The following is a 21,068-nucleotide window of genomic DNA, read 5'->3' on the forward strand; positions in this document are numbered from 1 at the left end:
AAAGGCTGAGAGCGCCTAAAACAGGGTGGAGGAGTAAGGTCCTCATGATAAGGGGAAGCATTGCTCCCCAACCCTCGTCTTTTCAATGAGCCAGCCAGACACTGCCTGCCCTTCTCACATTTTCCTGTGCACTCACATCCCCGGTGCATCTTGTTAAAATGCACGTTCTGATTCAGAGTGTCTGGGATGGGGCTGAGATTTCTAACCAGTCCCCAGAGGAGGCTGAGGCTGCTGGGCCAGGGACCACACTTTGAATAGAGTTGAGAGCCCAGGGTGATGGTTCTGGAACGGACTGCTCATCAGCCTCACCCAAAGGCTGGTCCCACCCCCCAGAGTTTCTGATTTGGTAGGTCTGGGGGAGAGCCTGAGAGCCTCCGTTTCCAAGTGCCCAGGTAATGATGATGGGGTCGGGAGGCCACACGTGGAGTGTCACTGGTCTCTGTGACTGAGATCTGCACTGGGGGCTCAGGGTCGAGCAGGGGCGATGAGACGGCGGTGGAAGCACGATGGACAACGACGCAGGCTTCGTGACAAGCAGGCGCACACCACGCGCTGCAGGGACCACAGGAAGAGGAACTCAACTCAGGTTTTGGAGTCAGTTGAGTGCAGATAAGTGGAAAGGAAGGGGGCATTCTAGGTGGAGGGGCTTTTTGTGCAAGGCTGTAGAGGTAGAAAAATGCAAGAAGGTTCTGGATAGAACCCCTTTTCCCTCCCAGCCCTTTCTCTCCTCATGAGGATCACCAAGGGAAGAGCTGCCCACCCTTGGCCCAGACCAGGAGCTGCTCACCCACGACTGCACATTCTTATGAGTAGAACACCTGGGGAGCTTTTAAATATTATGGATGCCTCAGCCCCTCCCCTAGGGCCTCGGAATTAATTGGTCTTGGGTGGGGCCCAGACATTAGTATTATTGTCTTTAAATAAAGCCCCTCCAGAGATTCTCATACACAGACAGCGTTGAGAACCACTGGCTTAGATCCGAGTACATACGCGTTTGCCCAGCTGCAGTTTGTTGGGGAGTTGGGCAAAGGATTGCCTCCTCTCTTATTTATCACGCCCCCACTGCATCCCCCCCAAAAGCAGGTAGCTGAGCATCTGGTAAACATCTGCTCTGTTCCACTCTGAGTGGGGTGACCTACTTTTTTGCCTGTGGCTTCTCTTGCACAGAGGGGCCCTTGGGACGGAGGGGCAGATGGAAATGTCAGCATGTCTGTGTTGATGCTGTATTTGGGTGTCACCCAAGCGCTTGTTTCTCTGTCAAATTCTGGACGTGGCATTTAGGTAGTGAACCACTGCCACCAGGCACTTGCTGGGGAGATCAAAGCATCCGGCAGCGTTCAGAGACATCCCAGGGTTCTGGCTGCCAAGTGCTGGCAGCTCAGGGCTTGGGGCAGACTGAGGCCAGAGCACGGGCTGTGCCAGCTTGAATACAGACCCTGGGTGGGAAACAGCACCCAGGGAAACCTTTGTTCACCACAGGGCGCCTCTCACCTCCAGTGCTGGCTCTCCCAGCTCCCAGAGGGGACATAAGCCACGGGGTCATTCACTCTGATGGCTGTCTCTACATCCTTCATTGTACAGGGAAATGGAGCCTCTGCGATGAGGCAGTCATCTCTAGAAGGTTCCATGTCCATGGTTCCATCTTGGGAATCAGATACCTAGAAGGAGGCACAGGGGCTCAGGACACTATCCTTTCTTCCTTGCAGTTCTTCCCTTTAAAGACAAACGAACAGCAGCTGGATTACATCCCTTGGAGGGATATTGCCCAGCCTTCTGAGTAAGAAGGTCTTGGATGTCCCTTTGTATCCTCTCATGTGTCTTCTGGGGCCAGCAGACCGAGGAGAGGAAAGGAGAGAGGAACTCAGCCTGCAAGATGCTTCTGGTCTTGGGCACAAACTGGAGCCCAGGTGTCCTGCTGGGAGGTGGCCCTCTGTGTGCTCTCCAAGTCCTCAGCCACCGCCCAGTGTCACCGATGTCTATTAACTTTTCCTACACACAGCAGAGAACATTATGTCTCTCCGCGCACGCTCTCAAAGAACTTCAATTATTTAGTGTGGGCTCCTCCCCCCGGTTTTCAGGAGGCGCTGTTACTGACATCTCCCGGGTGGATTTCTGAAGGAACAGTTTGTCTCCTCTTAACAAGAGTGTTGGGGGGAACCTGGAGAATGGGATGTACTTGGGCTCAGGTTGCCACTCCAGCCCTTCTCCCAGCCTTGGGTTCCTCCCTTGATGAGGAGGAAGTGAGGTCTGTCCCCTCCCCACTCTAACGCAGCTATCAGTTCCCAAGCTTTGAGGGGCTCTGGCCCTCCCATTAGGACCAAGCCCCCCTGATGCTGGGAGTTTGGTCCTGGAAGGTTTGGGGCATTTTCTAGCCCTCCAGCCACCTCTCTCCCCACTCAGAGATGCAGGGAGGGGAGGGGAGGCTCACAGGGAGGGGCTGTTCTGGGCTTGCTTAAGGCCGGAGAGCCCCCTCCCCTGCAAATGGAAAGATGGTGTGTCTTCCTCCCATTTTCTCCCTCCCTCTGCTTTGTCACCAGAGAGTTTGTGGGTGCTGAGTGTGTGACCCTGGGCACCACAGGAAGTCACCGGGCTGGGCTCAGGAGGGGGATGGGTTTGTGGCAAGGCAGAAACGCTTCACATTAGCCTCACAGACCCTGGTCCTGGGAGTGACACCTGAGCACGGCAGTGGCAGTCCCTGAACCAGGGCATGGGTGGGAAGGTGGGTCTGCTGGGTGTGCCATCTCCTCCCTAGCTTGCTCACAAAGGCACTCCACCAGGGTGCCTCTCCTTTTATCTCTTTCAAGGTTTAGCTCAAACGCCACCCTCCACGCTGCCTTGATATCTTCCCTTCTGCCTCCTCTCCACCCCCTCCCACCCACCCAAGCAGGAAGTAATCTTCCTTCTTGGGACTCTTGGCACACTTTCTCTATAGTTTGTCGTGGGACACATCAATTTCCCCTTTTTACCCGAGTTACCTACCTCCATATCTTATATCATCTCCAAGTTGGACAGCTCCCGAATGACAAGTTCATACCTCATCTGTCTTTATGGCTGCTCTGCGCCCAGCCCTGCAAATGCTGATGGAATGAATAGAAACCCAACCTAGTGACATTCTGGGGATGTGTGTCATCACGAGAAGGTCACTCATCTCTGCTTGCTATTGAAATTGGGGGCCCCTCCTGGTCTAGGGAAGGTGGTGGGGTGAGACTTGTTCTGGGTTATCAATCAACAGGCATTTCCTGTTACACATCACATGTGATGGTGTTAGGTGCTGAGGGCTACACACATGGACAAGACTCAGGTAGATGTCGTTTGCCACCTCCCAGGCCCTAGCAACTAACAACTCGCTGAGCCTCCATTAGTCCAACCACAGACAGACGGCGATGGGAACCCACCGTGGAGCCTTCGTGGTTCTTACAATCCCTTCCCAAACTCCACTGTCTGACTCTCCTAGACCTGCCCTGTTTCTTTGCTTTGCATCTCTTTAATTAGACTTGTTAGTTTTTCCTCTTAGTCACTCAGTGTTCACTCACTCTCTTCATCCCTTGCGTATTGTTTCACCTCAGAGTGCCCGTTGTACTTGTGAATTTTAGTGGTCAAGGCCATGCCTCTTCCAAGCAACTGTTCACGACTTACTTGGTAAAACTCAGTACTTCTTCCCCCGAGGCATCCCACATTCATCGGTCCATTTACCTCGTGGTAGAGTATGATTTATAGGATAAAAGGATAAGCTGCTCTAACAGGGAGCCCCAACAATGCAGTGGCTCGAAGAACAAAGTGTCTGTCTCTGTCACCCAGTCTGGGCAGGGCCTCTCAGCTCCTTGGGGTCTTTCAGGGACCAGGCTTCTCCACTGTGCTGCTCTGCCATCACCAAGATTTTGTTGTCATAGACAAGACTAAAGCTGGGTTGAAGTAGGGGAAGGTCTCTGCTCAAATGTCGCTTTGTCAGGGAGGCTCAGCCTGACCCTTTTAGTAGTCAGGTTTCTGCTGTGATCATGCTGCGTCACCAAGAACCCCACATTACAGGCTGTGGTAGACAGCGTTCTAAGAATGTTCCCCCGAGACACCCCCGCCCCCCATGGTTATTCAATCCATTACTAGTCTAGGTAGTGCTGTGAAGGGGCTTTGCAGATGGAATTAGGGTTACTAATCAGATGTCCTGGGATATCTGGGTGAACAGTGTAATCAACCACCTGAGTCCTTAAAATCCGCAGGAAAGGCAGAAGAGTCAGTTAGAACAATGCAATAGAAAAGGGAAAAGAAAGATGTGGCAGAAAGATTCCAAGTGTGAGGCGCTTCATCATACCTCTGCTGCTCCTGAGATGTCGGGACTGTAGGTGAGGACCCGAGAGAAGACTCTAGGAGCTGAGGACAGTTGCCAGCTGACGCCCCCAAGGAAATGGGGACCTCAGTCTTACAACTTCAAGGAACTGAATTCAGCTGTCAACACGAAGGAGCTTGCAGGCAGATTTTCCCCAGAGCCTCCTGGGAAGAACCAGCTGGCTGACACCTTGGTTTTGTCCTTCTGAAAGGTTCGGCAACCTGGACTTCTAACGTACAGATCCGTGAGGTCACAACTTGTGTTGCTTTAAGCCGCTGAGTGTGCAGCTGTCTGCTGTGGCAGCAATAGAAGATGAACACAGAAGGTCTTCCATAATATTGTATTTCAGGCCAGTGGGGCTGTAAGTCGACTGTGATTTGGCTCAGCCAGGCTGGACTCCAGGCTTCTGGGCAGCTTCCAGTCTACTTCTTGCATCTTCCTTTACCTGGGTGTAAACACAAGAGGCCAAACCAAAGCTCGGGAACACCTATAAAACTTCTGCTGCATCATGGCAGCTGACATACTAATGGCCCCCAGAATCACCTGGCCATGCCCAGAATCAGTAGGGTGGAAAAATCTACGCCACCTCCTGGGCATGGGTGGACACTGCTAAGTCACTTGCACGGAGCCAGGATATAGGGTCCTGTTAGAGGGAGGCGGTGGGAAACGGGGAGCTACAATCCATTCTATATACATTCCCTATTAAGAATTCAACCTGGGGCCGGCCGAGTGGCTCAGTTGGTTACGAGCTCGCTCAAGAGTGCAAGCTCTGAGCAACAGGGTCGCCGGTTCTATTCCCGGCCCGAGTTGAGCTGCCACTGAGCTGCCAACAAGTGGCAGGATGGCTCAGCTAAAAAAAAAAAAAAAAGAAAAGAATTCAACCTGATCCCCCTAGAGCACTTATCACCTTCTGACCTATAATTTAATTCACCCGCTTCCTGTGATTATTGTGTGTATGTGTGTGTGTGTCTCCCCAACTAGAATGTAAACTCCACGAAGGTGGGAAATGTTGTCTGTTTTGTTCCCTGATGTGTCTTAAGCACTTAGATTAGACCAGGAACATAATAGGAGGTTCATATCTATGTGTGGAATGAATGAATGAATGAATGATCTTAGTTGTGACACTACCACCGAAGTCCTCCTCATGGTCTCTGATTCATTTTGTGTAGGAAAAGCAGTTCTGTTATAACCTCAGTGAGGTGGGTAAAAACCTCATCACCATGCAAAAGTAAACTCAGTCTCCAGTCTGGTTTGGAACCCCCAGTGGTCTCAAGGGATTGTATGAAATTCTAAAAATATCCCTGGAAAAATCCACTGTGATAACAACCCTTTTCCCCTCTTCTGGCTGCTGGAGGGCCCATGTCTATAAATTTGAACAATAGGACACGCCAACTCCCCAGAGGCCTCACTCCGGAAGCTAAAATAATAATAAGCCCTGGTTTTTGGCAGGATTTTCTGGATACAATTGGCTTTTCTTGCGCATGAAAGGACGGGCCATCCCTGCCAAATGTAACCACCATGCCAAAAAGCTGGCCGAGGGTATTGACGCCTCCCAGAGTCGACTAATTGGTGGATTCAACTGGTGTTTGTTGGGTCCCAGCCACGGGCTTCTTTTAACCCTTCCCGGCCTCACAGCAGTAGATGTTGTTGTGCCCATTTCACAGGCAGGGCAGGGGGCTCGCTTTCCCAAAGTTACACAGCTGGAGGTGACAGAGCAGAGCTTCAAGGCCATGTCTGTGACTCAGAGGCCAGGACCGTTCCCCTCTCTACACAGGTGGATGAATTCCTGACACTGGGTTTCCCCGGGGTGTGGCCAATCTGGTGTAGCCGAAGGCTTGGTACTGGTGGGGCCGCGTGACCTGGTTTCTCGGTCCCCTCACTCACGGCAGACCCTCACTCACTGAAGATCCGTTTGAGACCCTCCTGTTCCCTGACTATAAAGGCAGAGCTATGGCCCGAGGGACTGGTATTGACAAGCACATGTGAAGAGCATAAGGAAGGGAGTAGAGATGGTTTGATAACTACAGTCTCAGCAGGGGAATTATTGTCCTAAGAACCCAGGGGGCTTCCTGGAACCCATCGTCATGGTCATCACCACAACAATATTATTAATAATATTTTTGAGCGTTAAAAAAGCCCTAAAGTGTAGGTGGTATAATTATCTCCATTTTACGGAAAAGGAAACTGAGGCACAGGGTAGGATCGTACCCAAGGACACCCATTTAGTAAGTGGTGGAGCTGGGCTAGGCTTACTGGCTGACTCCAGGGCCCTGGGTCTTAATCTCTGGGCTGCATAAGATCCGGAAAAAGCAGAATGCGGCATTTATTGAGCGCTCCAGACTCACCCACTCGAGAGTGAGGAGGAAGCCAGGAGGGCAGGGCACCAGGGGACCCAGGCTCCAAGAGGCCCTGACCTCCCAGACAAGGGGGAGGGGGAATGATACAGGCAGTTGTATTAAAATGCAAATTTCTGCCTTGCTTGCTGCTTTATCATCTGACTCCTTATACAATTTGCCAGTTATAGAAGAAAAATTACCATAATGGGGCCCCAGGGAATGGTTGTAAAAAGGAGACCAAACGTTACTTATCGGGCCGCTCCACTACAATTATCTACTGCGTTTGTTCTTTTGCTCCTCAGAAAAATGAAACCATCAATGCCCATGACAGGGTGCTGACCAGGCAGGAGGGAGCACGCGAGAGCATCAAGGCAGGGCCTTTGATTTCTTTCCTTGGGAAGCTCCCTTTGCAGGGTGATTTTCTGAGCAGGGAGAGTGACAGAGGTTCCACAGGTGGGGTTCAGCTGTCTCCTCCATCTCACTGGCTCAGGGCTGTCTCCCCGGCCTTCTTCCTTCCTGGGCTTAACGTGCAGGTGACATAACTCTGCAGGACCCACTAAGCATCATTCCTCAGTCTCTCCAGGTGCCCGCCAGGCACTCAGGACTCAGAAAGGCTGCAGGTGGCCGGGTTCCTCTTGTGAGGCAGTCGCTGTGTGGGCTGCACCCCTGGCCCTGATGCCCTGACAAGGCTCCCTTCTCTTAAGATGCCTTTCCCCCGCGGACCTGCCAGCCTAACCCTGCCGCTGAACTCCTTGCAACCAGGCACTGGGTTTTATTTAACTTAACTTGCTTAGACCCTAGCTTAGTGCCTGGAACATAATAAGCAGGAAATAAATATTTGATGAACGAATGAAAGCATCTGTCTGTGAACACGTGTCTGCCTGTTTTGAGGTTATTCTGAAGTTGTCTTCCCCACGGTCTAGCGTCTTTCAGGTTCAGCCAAATCTTCGCCAAGCCCTCAGGCCTCTTGATGGTTTTCTCACGCTTCTATAACCAGCATAGTAAAACAGTCAGGGGAGTCCATCGCCATCTTTTCCAGGCTGTCCACGTATGCTGTTCGGATAGTCTTACTTTCCACAAGCCGCAGGCTCCCCTGTTGTGCTTTTTCACGCCAACGTGGACTTAGGACTTCTTTGGCCTTAGTTCCTGGAGTCCCTGCTCCTCGTTTATTTCTGCCACAATGTGAAGGACACACCGTCGGCGCTTCCTGAGTTCCGTTTTACAGAGGACACATTCTAAGTGATGCATCCAAAGCAACTGTCTCTAGCAGGCAGCCCCCCGACATCAGGTTTCCTGGACTCTCTGAGGAGAGGAGGGTCATGGCATGACCGTTTGTGTGCCCTTGATTTTCTACAAGTTCTACCCAAGCTGGAGGGGCCATACACCGGTGCCTGGGGTCAGGGGGCCATGTGGATTAGAACACAAATTTCCGGTTTGGTCTTTGGCCATTCACCCCTTCTAGTGGCAAAACAAGCCAGTATTCACAACTCAGATGGCCAGTCAACCAGCAGCTTCATAGAGAAGGCAATGCGTCGTGTGTACCTCTGAGCCTCTAAGGGAACAGGCATTTCGCTATGGCTTCAAGGTTCTTTCCAGATGAGGGACATGAGGTTATGAAGTGAGACAAGGCAGTGCCCTCCGCTGATAATCCGGGGGTCCGCCAACTAAGGCCCACGGGCCAAACCAGCTCACCATCTGTTTCTCACAGCCCTCGAGCTAAGAATGATGTCTACTTTTTCGAATGGTTGAAAAAGTCAAAAGAATAATAGTAATTCTTGGAATAGAATATTTTTGGTGACCTGATTCAAGTCACTTAATTTCTCTCTGGGCCTCATCATAGTCCCCCTAAAAAACAGTGCTTTCAGAGACTGATGAGAACGTCTGACACGTGGGTAGGTCAGGGCTCATCTGGTGGCCCCAAGAGACCAACCTCCGGGGACCCACCTTGTAGAAACTGTGCCATCTCTCCCTGCTTTGGATACACTTGTCCTGGTTAGGCATGTGGCCATTGGGGTTTTGACAATATGATCCTCATAACAGGCATGTGGCATTAAATATTCAACCAGCAGACATTTATTTAGCACCTGTACGAGCAAAATGCTACACTATACACTAGGAAGATGTGAGGAAGTCCACGAGATGAGGGCCCTGTGGTCAAAGAACTTCCAACACGCGCGATGCTATTCTATGCACAGCCCATCGCAGGATGGAAACAGTTTACCGGGCGCCCACCACCGTGTGCGTGCATCCACGATTCTTACCACCACCCTTCAAGGAAGACAGCATGAACTCCTTTTCCAAAGGAAGTAACCAAGGCTCAGGACCCAAGGTCCCCCATCCAATGGTGGTCTCCGGGGCAGCCCCCAAAGCCCAAGCCTGTCCCACTGCCTGCAGAGAGAGCAGGCTTGAGGGAGAAAGGAGCAGTAATAGATTGTGCTGTGTAGACTCGCCTCTTGGAAGGAAGAGTGAACTGGTATATGTTGGGAAAAATCTCCCAATTAATTCTTGGGGACCACTCCAGGAGGTTTTCTAAGCTCTCTGGGCCCCAGGGAGCTATGATTCACTTTTGTCTGAGCAGGTGGATATGCAAGGCAGGCAAGCTGAGGTACTTATTTCATTCTGCCTTGAATTACTAGCTGGCCTGTCTGTCTTCCTCACTGGATCATAAACTCCTTGGTCTCAGGGACAATCTCTTAGTCAAAACAATCTCTTAGTCCAAAACAAACAATTTTTAAGTCCCTACAGTACCCAGGTACTATGCTAGCTGTTGGGCACTGTGCTTTGTATACAGGAGGTGTTCAAGAAATGCTTATTATAGAAATGAGTCTCTGCTGATTAATGCCTGGCCTTTCCTAGAAGCTTCCAGAAGGTAGTAGAGTCCTTAAAAAAAAGAGGGAGATGACACAGATGTTCGGGTTATCCGTGGTCCCCCATTCTCCTACTCCAGCCTGCATCTCTGTTATGGAAAGGATGGTCTTTCTATCACTATGTGGGGTCAGCCGGTTGATTTTCGAATATGCAGTTCCTTCCCAAGTCCAGTTCTGATAATCCACAAAGGAGACGAGATTTCTTCTCTGATCTCTGTGTACCTCTGTGTACCTCTAACCTCATTCCTGTATTCGGTTCCCATGGGCTGTTATTTGCAGTTACACATCAAATGATCCCGACTAGGAAAGGCTTCAGCTATTACCAGAAGAGGAACCACCCTTTCCCTTAACGCAGTCAGGAAACCCCGATCCTAGTATGTTGTTGATAGAGGAAGCATCTCATGTCGTAGGCAGAGACAACAGGTTTCCTTCACTCCAGCTCCTGAGATTCATCTGGGGATTGGGTCTGCTGTTACAGTCTCCAGGCTGGCTGCCCCCTTTTAAGTCCTGTAGGCCACACATGGAGACTTAGAGACCGAACATTTGGTGAGGGTAGCACTGAGTGTCAGGAATAACAAAAGGAACTAAAAATGGGGTGGCAGAACTTGGGGACCTGGCGTACAAGCTCTCAGGTTCTCTTCCGTCTTCACTCTCAGGATGTACCTGGTGGTGCCACCACCTGGACAACTGCCCTCCTAGAGGTTAGGCCAGGAGATGACAGCCAGAGGCTCATCTTTAAGTCCCCATTTCCAGTCAGGGGACACACCGCCTCCTTGGACCATTGACAATGGATGACCTTGGTACTCTGTCCAGGGGTGTGGCCTTAAAATTTGTGGCCTTGATGGGACAGCCTCTCCTAACATCATTTGAGAGGTCCACACAAATAGCAAATGGACATTTGCCATCTCAAGAGGTTGGGGTGGTAGACAGAGCCCCAAGAAAAACACATCTCTTTAATGTTCAAAGAACAGACCTTTCAAGACCTCATCACATCTGTCCTTTCCTCTTTCCAGCCCATCGAATCGTCCAAGTGCAATTTGCTCCCCGATGTCCTAGCACTTCACAGGCAGAATATGCCTTGTTCAACCGAAGAAGCGCAGCAAAATGTTTGTGGCTCCCAAGGTTACTCTCCAAAGGCTCTCAAGAACTTTGAGGAGAGTTCATGAATTTATTAACACCACATTGGCCCATCTCCACCTATATCCCCTGTTCCTACCACTTCCAGGTTCCGTCCACTTTTTTTAACCCCCGCGCTCTAGTCTCTGACACCCTGTGCTTGTCCTTGGGATTCATGAGAACCTGCATCTACCTGTGAATCTGGAAGGGTCTAAGTGTATTTTACGGGGACCAAAGGAGAGACGAGAAAGCGGGGTTCCCCAATCTCTATACTGCTGCCTTCTGGCGTCTGCGCCTTCTGTGTGGTGAGGCCTGCTCTGCACATGACAGGATGTTTAGCCGCGTCCCTGGCCTCCACCCACTAGACGCCAGTAGCACCTCCCTCTTCCTGTTGTGACAACCAAAAGTGTCTCCAGACATTCCGAATGTCCCTTAGAGGACAAGCGAACCAGTGGTGGAGAACCACTGAGAAACAGAGAGGCAGAAATGGTTAGAGAGCTGTTGTGTTTGTTTTGAATTCATGTCTCGGGCCACAAAAGCTCCCTGCTGGCCCCCATCCCTTGACCTTGAGCTGTTCCAGTCTCAGGAGCCTCTCAGCTCTCACCTTCCACCATGCCCACACTGAGCAGCCCCTACTCTCCCCCCCGCACCCCCCCAGCAGGCTTCACAGCACCATTGATTTCACCAAACTCCCAGAGAAAACCTCCCCAAGCACCTGCCCTAGGAGGTACAGAGAGGAATGTGGATTACAGCTGATTGATGAAAGGACATGGTCAAGGGTGAAGGGATTTGTCACGGAGGGCTGAGCAGGTCAAGCTGGGGGCCACGATGGTGAAAATTTTAGGATGTCATAGTGCTGAGCGAGGTGGGATTACTGAGCAGGACATAGGAGGTGACCTCACGTGTTAAACATTTAAAGCTTAAACTTGAAGCAGTTGCTTTATCTCCTTCAATCTTCCGACTGATCGACTATTTGATTAACAGTGAATCTCTTTGCTTTTTAAATGTTTAACTTTATGAGTTGTTGACTCGCTTCGTGCATGATTTTGTCTTCTCTTCCCTCCTGGGCTGCACCTTCTCACCTGGCCAGGGATGGGGCAACGGACCTTTGTCCCAGTGAGTGACCAAAACACAGTAAAAAAGACGAGGCAGCCATTAGAGGGAGCTCTGATGACCGTTTGTCACCTGGGAAAAGGTTCACAGTATCATGTTAATTGAAAAGTGTATATAGCGTGATCTTAACGGTGCTTTATAATATGGATGCACATACACTCTGGGAAAGTCGTGATACGAATGCACCAAAAGGTTAACAATATTTACCTCTAGTGGAGGATTATGTGGTTTCAGTTTTGTCCCTTATACCTCTCTGCATGTTTCAGGTTTTCTACAATCGGTATATATTACTTTTATAATTTGAACATAAAAATCATATTAAATGTTCTGCATTTTGTAGTAGTATTATTACTGTTGTTATTATTTAATGCCTGCAGAGGCGAAAGGGAGCAAGTGCATGTCTTTTCTGCAAGGAAATGACAACATGGGGACAGAGGACCCTGGGATGGGGTGGGACAAAGCCAAACCATATTGCCTGGGGTTCTCATTCCTATGACACCCCAGAAATGAGAGGATGCCCTCTGATGTGCCCACATAGCCTCTGTTCATCTCTGGGGCATCTGATACACTGGTACATAGGCCAGGCATCCCGGTCTTTAGGGAAGCTCAGTGCTTGGGCTGGAGTAAAGCCAACCTCCCACAAAGATGCTGTAGGGTGTGCCAGGGTGTCTGCCGCTCCCGCGTGGCCAGCTGCAGTGGAGAACCCCAGCCACTCAGAGGAAGAGCCCCACACCCACTACAGACAAACCACACAAGATCAAGAGAGGGCAATGGCCCAATTTCACTGTTGAGCATGCAACCCTTGATGACTGACCTGTTAAACACACTAGGATTGATTTGCAAGTCTGAGTATTTAGGGCACTTCCGAGTCCTTTGGCTTCTAATGTGAGTCCCCACCACCTGCCAGAAGTGTTGGGAGAAGGTCATTGCCAGATGGTCTGGGAGGGGCAAACGAAGAGAAAGAGAGAGATTGAGGGATTGGGCATTTCTCCACCCTGTTGCTTTGTGGTTGGCATTGGGCCCACCTGGGGGAGGAGTAAGGCCAGGACAGTGATTCACAAAAGGCAACAGACACGAATTCATGGTGGCCGACTGCTGTCCGAAGCCCCGTGTGTAACATCATGAGGAATCAGGTGTGTGGCGGGCTCCCACCCCTGTCCCCACTTCTAGGGCCTCCACTGGACACTACTGAGATGCCAGAATGGAGTTTGTATCTTCGTCCTCTGGTTGGGTCCCTAACACTAGGTCCATATAGTGCTCTGGGTCCCTTCTCAGGCCCTGGGAGCCTCTTCCTGAGCTCACCAGCTGTGCTTGTGTTCTGTGCACAGTCAAATCAACTCATTTGGAATTTGTGATGATTTCATCTGAGCAGGGGCGATATTCAACTTTGCACTAAGAATCTGGTTCGTAAGCAAATTATTCCAGTAAATAAAACATCAGGGCCAGCTGCTTATCCTACTCCAGCGAACCCTTGTTTTGGGCAAGGGCACTCCGAAAGGGAGAAGAGGGACAGACAGACGCGGGGAGGCGCTGGGCGGGGTGCTGGCCGCTGCCTGGGAGGCCTTGGGAAGGGAGCCTTCATCTCATCTAGGAAGAGTCAGCAGGTCGCAAAAGCATGGCCACGGCCTGGGCTTCCCGGGTGTGGGTGTCTGTGGGGAGGTCCAGCCAAACCTCCCTGGTCCCTGCCCCTGATCCTCCATGCTTACGCTTGGACACAGGCGGCAGATGGCAGGAGACAGGCCTGGTCTGAGGGTCAGTGCCCTGCAGGTCCATTCCCACCTGCAGGGAAGCCCTTCAGAGTCTGTGCAACTGACTTTGAATCTTATTAACTACAGCTTACTAGCTGTTGGACCTTGAGCAAGTAAATTACCGCTCATAGCCCTGCTGATATCCAATTCTGAGAGTTTACTAAGGTCCAGGCACTGTGCTTAGTGCTTATCACGTATAGCTATTATCATCTCCACTGTACAGATATGAAAACTGAGGCAGAGAGAGGGAGAAAGGGGTTAAGCAGGTGCCCCAAGGTGGCACAGATGACGAGGAAAGGTGACGGGGTGCTCTTTATTTCATGGGGACGTAGAGGGAAAGCTCTCAGCCTCCGGCACACAATAAGCGCTTGATAAATGGTTGTTATCACCATCATGATAGTGCCTCTCTGCTCCCCGCCCCACCCCGTTCTCTGCCAGGCAGAGACGCCCCAGCAGAGACTCTGTGGAGGGTGGGGGCTCAGAGCCATTCGTCCACCCTGGGGGTGCTGCCCAGGAGAGGCTGGAGCCCATAGGACCACGTTGGTATGGAGGGGAGTGCCTTCTCCGAGCAGGGCCCTGATTGGAGCCCATTTACATCTTACAGCTCAACTTAGAAAACCACAATCCATCAGCCAGTGATGGTGTAAATTGCTTTGCTAAATATATTTCTGGGTACATGGTAAGTAAAAATATCATGAGTTTAATAAGCCTTGGAATACACATTTTTCCCATCCTAATTAAGTTTCTGCTCTGCTTCAGACGTGCTCTTCTCCTTGGCAAGGCTGGGGAGGGCAGGTGCTTACGTCCGCTGTGTGCTGGGCTGGGCCCGCCTAGGTGCTCTGCATCATTAGTGCACTTCATCCTCCCGGCAGCTCCCTGTGGCCGGGTTCATTACTCCTGCTTCATCCAACTCAGGGAGTCTCCCTGCTCTGTCTAGGGTCAGGGTCACGGCCAGGAGCCAGGATTTGTACCCTGTCCTGGCTGCCTCTTGCTACTGTCCCCTCGCCTCCCAACCTCATGGGTCCATGAAGTGGCCCCTGGGGTCCCAGGGTCTGGGCACAGCTTGGCTTACCCGTTTGGGCGTAGCCTGTGCCTTTATAGCCTACGCACATGCCCACGTGTTCACTCATGAACCCTCCACATTCTCACGGACACCCCGTGCACATGGGAGCCACGCCCCATGGTGAAGGCCCGTGGGTGCTGACTGCAGCGGGGAGTGCCTCTGCCCAGAACAGCTGCCACAGTGGGGATGTTCACCATTGCGATAGTCTTGGCCGGGGTACGCTGCCCAGATATGTGGCAGATATGTATCGGTGAGGGTGTTTTTGGACAAGATTAATGTTTAAATCAGTGGACTTTGAGTGAAGTTGATTGCTTTCCATATTGTGGGTGGGCCTCATCCAATCAGTTGAAGGCCTGACTAGAACAAACACTGACACAACCCCCCTCCCCCAGCAAGGGGGAATTCTGCCTGCAGACAGCCTTCGGATTCAAATGGCCCCTCTTCCCTAAGCCTCCAGTCGGCCAGCCTTACCCCATCAGATTTAGGACTTGGCCAGCCTCCACAATGGCATGAACCAATTCCTTACAACAGATTTCTCTCTCTCTCTCTCTTTCTCTCTCTCTCTCTATATATATATACACACACACACACACACACACACACACACACACACACACACACACACACCCCTTTTGGTCCTATTCCTCTGGAGAACCTAAAATGAATGCAACCACATTCAAACCCTGTGCCAGGCTCCCTGTCAACATCGAACCCTCTCAAGCTTCTGGGAAGTGGGAACAATTGTTCATCTTTTTACAGGTGAGGAAAATGGGGGTGCAGAGAGCCTGAGGATCTTACCTTCTGTCCAGAGGGGTCGCACGCAGTTTGAATTCCAGTTCTGATGTGTGAGCATGTGTGTGGGCCTCTGTTTCCCCCATGCTATCGTGGGGGAAAACACGTTCCCTGTGTGGTGGTTCTGAAGGTTAGGCAGGATGACTGATGTCGGAAAGCGGTTGGTGAAAGGAGTAGGAGCTCTAGGGAATAGGAGCAGGATCAGAACTCAACCCAGGTGTGTGGGCTGCGGGAGCCTGTGCCTCAGGGCCCCTGCCCCTCAGCCGCCATCGGAGAGCCTCTATGCCAGCGGTTCTCAACCTTCCTAACGCCGCGACCCCTTAATACAGTTCCTCATGTTGTGGTGACCCCCAACCATAAAATTATTTTCGTTGCCACTCTATAACTGTAATTTTGCTACTGTTATGAATTGTAATGTAAATATCTTTTTGTTTTCCGATGGTCTTAGGCGACCCCTGTGAAAGGGTCGTTCGACCCCCAAAGGGGTCACAACCCACAGGTTGAGAACCGCTGCTCTATGCTCACAGGCTCATGCTTCAGGGGAAGGCTGCCCCCCCTTCCCGCGTGCCTTTCTCATCCTGGGAGGCTCCGACACAGAGGGAGGGGTGGTGGCACTGGGTCTGCAGCCGTGCTGCTGGGTAACTGTCCACAGAACATTAGTTGCACATTAGAGTTTTGTTCCACCCCGAGATGTATTCCCCAGATGGGCAGCATTCCCGAGAACCGCGTGCAGGCCTCCAGGGGACGGGGTGGGGCAGGGAGGTTGGGTCCACAAACGCTGGGGGAAGGCCTCCTGTCCCAGCCGCCCTCTCCAACTTCCCCCACTGCCGATAAGAAATTGGGTTGGGTGGGCTGCAGGAAAGCAGGCAAGGGCTCCAGGTGGTCCACTAGCACCAGAGTAGCTGAGTAGCCTGGCCAAGCACCTCTGCTCCCGGCCCAGTCTTTAGGAAATGTCCTCACGCTGCTTAAACCCTTCCTGTGCTTTGAGGACAAATCTGTCCCAGAAGGAGGGGAAAGGCGCTCAGCATACCCCCTTATATGTTCAGAGAACGTCCCCACCCCCCACCCCACCCCCAGCCTGCCCAGGACTCAGGAGGTGCTGCAGCCTCGGCCAAGGGCATGGCTGCAGAACCAGCCCGGGGTGATCTGAACCCAGCACTTCCTGTGTGACCCTGGAATGAGCTGCGTCACCTCCCTATGCCTCAGTTTGCTCATCTCTAAAATGAAGGCATCGCCACTAGCACATCACGGGTTGTCATGAGAATTACATGAGCTAGTGCAGGAGCCTGGAAAACAGGCGCCCTTTCACAAGTGTTCATCCATTATCACGAATGATGATCATGATTAGCATATTATCATGATTAGCATATTATCATGATTAGCATATTATCATGATTAGCATATGCTAATCAGACGAAGGATGGGGAAGCCGGCCTCACTCAAGTACAGAGTGTGAAGGAAGGCTGTTCTCTCCCTTCCCTAGGAGCAGAGTAGGGGAGGGGAAGTTCCCCACTGCAGTGCAGCTCCCTGGCTGGCCGGCCGCCGGCCACTCATGTAGCCAACAGGTCTTCTGGCCGCCTCTTGCTCCTGAGCAGGATGGGGACAGGGTTGGCTAGAGAGGCTGGGTCCTGGGGGGGGGCAGCCAGGATGCTGTCTGCGCCCCCACTGCTAGGGGGCAAGGTCATCGTGTGCCCCTGCCTTAGATAGAGGGAATCCCAAAGAAGGGGGCTGGGCTTCAGCCATTTCGCAGGCAGCCCACCCAAGAATTTCTTTGGCTGAGTGAGAGGCTAGAGACTGGAAGAGATGGGGGAGGGGAGGCGCTGGAGCTGGGTCTCCCCGGGAGAGAACGGTGCTGTGGGGAGGGTTCACGACCGCCCCGCCTAACAGCGGGGCCAGGGATGGCCCGTTAGACGTACAGAGGCCACCGGGGAAAGGATGGCTCCAGGCAGGAAGGGGGCAGGGGAGGTGGGGGGGGGCCCCCCGAGAGCAACAGCCACTCACCCTGCTGGCCCGCTGGCCTGCTGGGATGGTGACCGGAGGACGGAGGAACGGCATTCCAGCGAGACTGAAGCTTTAAAATGAATCGTTCTAAATGCTGTGATGAGACAGCTCTAATAACTGGGCATGGCTGGAAATGTATATAATTTGGCCAAATGTCTGTAAGGGAGCAGGCAAGGGAGGTTCGACAGAATGTAGTTAGGGGGAGTTATAGGGACGCAGAAAGCCATTGCGTATATGTTCTCTAACAAGTTGAGACTCCTCAATAAATGGGTTAAATGTATTTATTTGTTTAATATCTATCTCCCTATGCGAGGGGAGCTGTATCTGTGCTTTCCTCGTTGGTGGTAAGATCCCTGCGTCGGGCACATCGAGGCCTTCCATTAAGGCTGGTTGTCAGGGTTAATGACTGGGCCTTGGTTTCCTGACCCTGGAGCCCAGGGGAGAGGGATTCAGAGGAGGGGTCCCCTCTTCTGCCTCCACCTGCTTGGAGCTCCCCTTGCCCTGTCTCTCACTCTGTGAGGCCAGGTTGGGGGCTGACCGAGGGGACAAGGAGCCTGGCCTGTGTTTCTGACACTCAAAGCATCTGCTAAGGGCCTTGTTGAAACAGGAGAAACATGCCAGTTCCTGGCAAAGGCAAGAGGGGCCTGGAAGGAAGCATCTTTCAGTGGGATGGGAGCTGCGCCCGGTGTGGGGGCGTGTGGGGGGAGTGCTGGCTGCACCCCCAGGTAGGGCGCCAGCCCAGCCCCACGCAGACCCAGGCCCTGGGGGGCGCCGCTCTGGGTAGAACGTGTGTCTCTGGGGTGGGGGCAGAGCACAGGCACCTTCCTTCTCTGGCCTTCCCTTCCTGCCTCCATAGTCTTCATTTTCCTGGAAAGCCGGGGCTGCAGAGAACAGGGTGTCTCAGCATCTCGTGAGCACAGAGACCCACTCCAAGTCCCACAGCGCCTGGCGGCTTCCTTGCTGCTCCCTAGACCGTTTCCTCAGACATGTAGGACCTCCTCCCCCTCTGAACAGCTTCCAAAGCTGCCAGCCACCAGCCCTGAGGGCTTCTCCTCTTTGAAATCAAATTCATCCCTGGGTCTCTCTCTCTCTCTCTCTCTCTCTCTCTCTCTCTCTCACACACACACACACACACACACACACACACACAGGCGAGTCTTCAAGGCTGAATCAGACCTCGCATTTCCTCCGAGAGATATCTTTCTGCCCTTGTGGCTTCAGTCACTTGGTGAGCTGCTGCAGCCACACTCCAGGGTCCAGTTCCTTGTCCTCCAGCACAGGGAACGCTCATGGCCCAGGGGTCCCATCCCGACTCCTGCAGCCCTTGAGTTTTCATCACGGAGGCACATGGATCGTGTTGCACTCTCTACTTCCTCCGCCCCTGTTTTCGTGGCTGCACCAACCCTGCAGCTCAGGAATGACATGTCTTGTCCCATCTGGGGTGGCAGGCGCAGGGTGGACGCTGTCCCTTTGTGGAGGGAGCTGCGGTTCCCTCCTGAAGTGGGCTCCACGCTCCACAGAGGCTGGAGCTGCCGGGGCCAGGACGGAGGCGCGTGATCCTGCACGAGGTATTTTTAGCTTTCTCATTAACCAAGTGCTTTCAAATTAGCCTTCTATTAACCTCAAAGGAAAATGAAAGTGTGTTTTTTTTCTTCCCAGAGTTAAGTCTCTCCTGCAGAATATCAAGGCTTCCATGATTAACGTTTCATGCGCCTTGAAGCTCTAATGAAGTTGTAGTCTCCAATATCCAACTTGATGGAATAATTGGTCCGTGGTCTCTGCAACGGCGAGGGAGATGCTGCCAAGCAGGGGAGTGGACTTTTCCTTCTCACATGTCCTTTGTTTTTGTCTCCCTCTCCCCCCACCCCCCCAGACAACCCTCACCCAGTAAGGGTCCAAGGGACCAACACCCCATCTGGTCTCATCTGGGAAGTCATCGCTTGTTCTGCGTGGTGGTCCCAGACCGACACTTAGCCACTGCCCCTCTCTGAAGCACTGTCTGGTCCTCAAGTCTTGTGACCAGGGTCACAGAGGAGGCCTTTTGACTTTGGCAGTGTCCTTTGAAGTGGGCTTATCGCTCTGCATCCGGGGCTCAGGCTGGAGAGGGGGATAAACAGCCTTGCAGTTTCCCAGCACATCAGGCAGCAAGTCTAGTGAGGCGAATCCAGTTCTCAGTCCCAGTGCAGAGGCAGGGGGAGTCTGCCCCGCCAGGGTCACCTGTCAGCCGGCCTTGGTCTCAGGGAAGGTGAGGATGGGTCTGCTGGAGGGGTTGTGCAGTCCGGCCACTCAGAGGAGAATGTATGCGGGAGGAGGTGTCTGCAGCAGAGAGGAGGGAGCTGCCCCACATCTCACGCTGCCCAGGTCACTGAAGGAAATGATGGGGTTGCTTCTAAAAGACTCGGGTCAAAGTTTGGATGTGCATCCATGGGTGCAGCCTGCTGGTCCCCCCTCCCCGGCTTGCCGCCCCCCGAGTCCTCACCATGCATTGCCTCTCCACCGTCCCATCTTGGTCTCTCCTCAGTCATGGGTCTGAGCTTTCTAAAGTCTTCACGTCCAAGAAGGGCTCCAGGCTTCTCAACAGGAGTCCTCTTAGGGAGACAGTTTGTTTCTGGGCGGCTTTGCTCCACAGGTGAGCACCTATAATGAACTTTCTGTCTTGTGTGTGGGGTGCTGCAGGGCCCTCAAGAATCCCATCTCCCAAGGAGTGGGGGGCCTCCCTGGAAGTCCTGCTCAACCTCCCTGACCATCCAGGTGAAGGGTCTGCCCTCCCCAAGTGGCTCCCTTGATGTGACTGCCTTCCTAGAGGCCTGGGAAAACACAACAGGCGCGCAATTTAAATGACCACGGAAAATCATAGGGTCACATGGACATGGAGGGCTCCCCCTGCCACTTCAAAATTGAAATGTCAAAAAGCAAACTTCTCCTTTCCTACCTGGTTAACGGTGTCCCCATCAGCCCTGTCACCCAAGCCAGACGCATGACAGTCATCGTAGACTCCTGCACATGCTGCCAGTCTCCAGATCCCATCTACACCCCTCTAATGGCCCTTCTACCCTCCACCCTTTGTTGCAGTCACTCGGGGTCTCAGCGCATTGCGGGGCTCCCTCAGCTTGTCTCCCTGCCGCAAATCTTTATCCTGAGTCCATTTCCACTTCTGCAGCCAACGTGCTTGTTCTAGAATGTGCTTCTGATTAGGCTGCTCCCTTGCTATCACCCTTCAATGGCTCCCAGCTACCTCTGGCTAAAGCCCACATTCCTTGGCCGAGACTTGTAATGTTCCCAGGAGTGGTACCCGCCTATCGATTCAGCTTCATCCCCAGGCAGCCTCCCCTACAGACCCACATTCAGCTAGACCCAGCCAACTGCACTGCCCTGAACACCCTGCCCCATTTCCCACCTCTGGGCTTTACACATGGTGTTGCCTCAGATGGATTGGAATGCTCTTTTCTCCTTGTCCATCTGGTGAACTCCTAATCATCCTACAAAACCCTTTCAAACATGCCCTCTTCAGGGAAGCTATTACAGCTGAGAAGTTCTTCATCGTGCCTAACAGAATCCTGCCTCTTGCCATCCGAGTTCCCCCGGGTCTCACTGTTGTCTACACGGAGGCTCTGTGGGAATGTGAGCTCAGGGAAAATGGTCCTTGGGGCTTTTCTACACGCGAGGTTCAGTAGTAACATTTTTTAGTTTCAATCAAGAGTCTGTCACCTC

Source organism: Hipposideros armiger, unplaced genomic scaffold (assembly GCF_001890085.2).
Source record: "Hipposideros armiger isolate ML-2016 unplaced genomic scaffold, ASM189008v1 scaffold_150, whole genome shotgun sequence".
Taxonomy (NCBI): domain Eukaryota; kingdom Metazoa; phylum Chordata; class Mammalia; order Chiroptera; family Hipposideridae; genus Hipposideros; species Hipposideros armiger.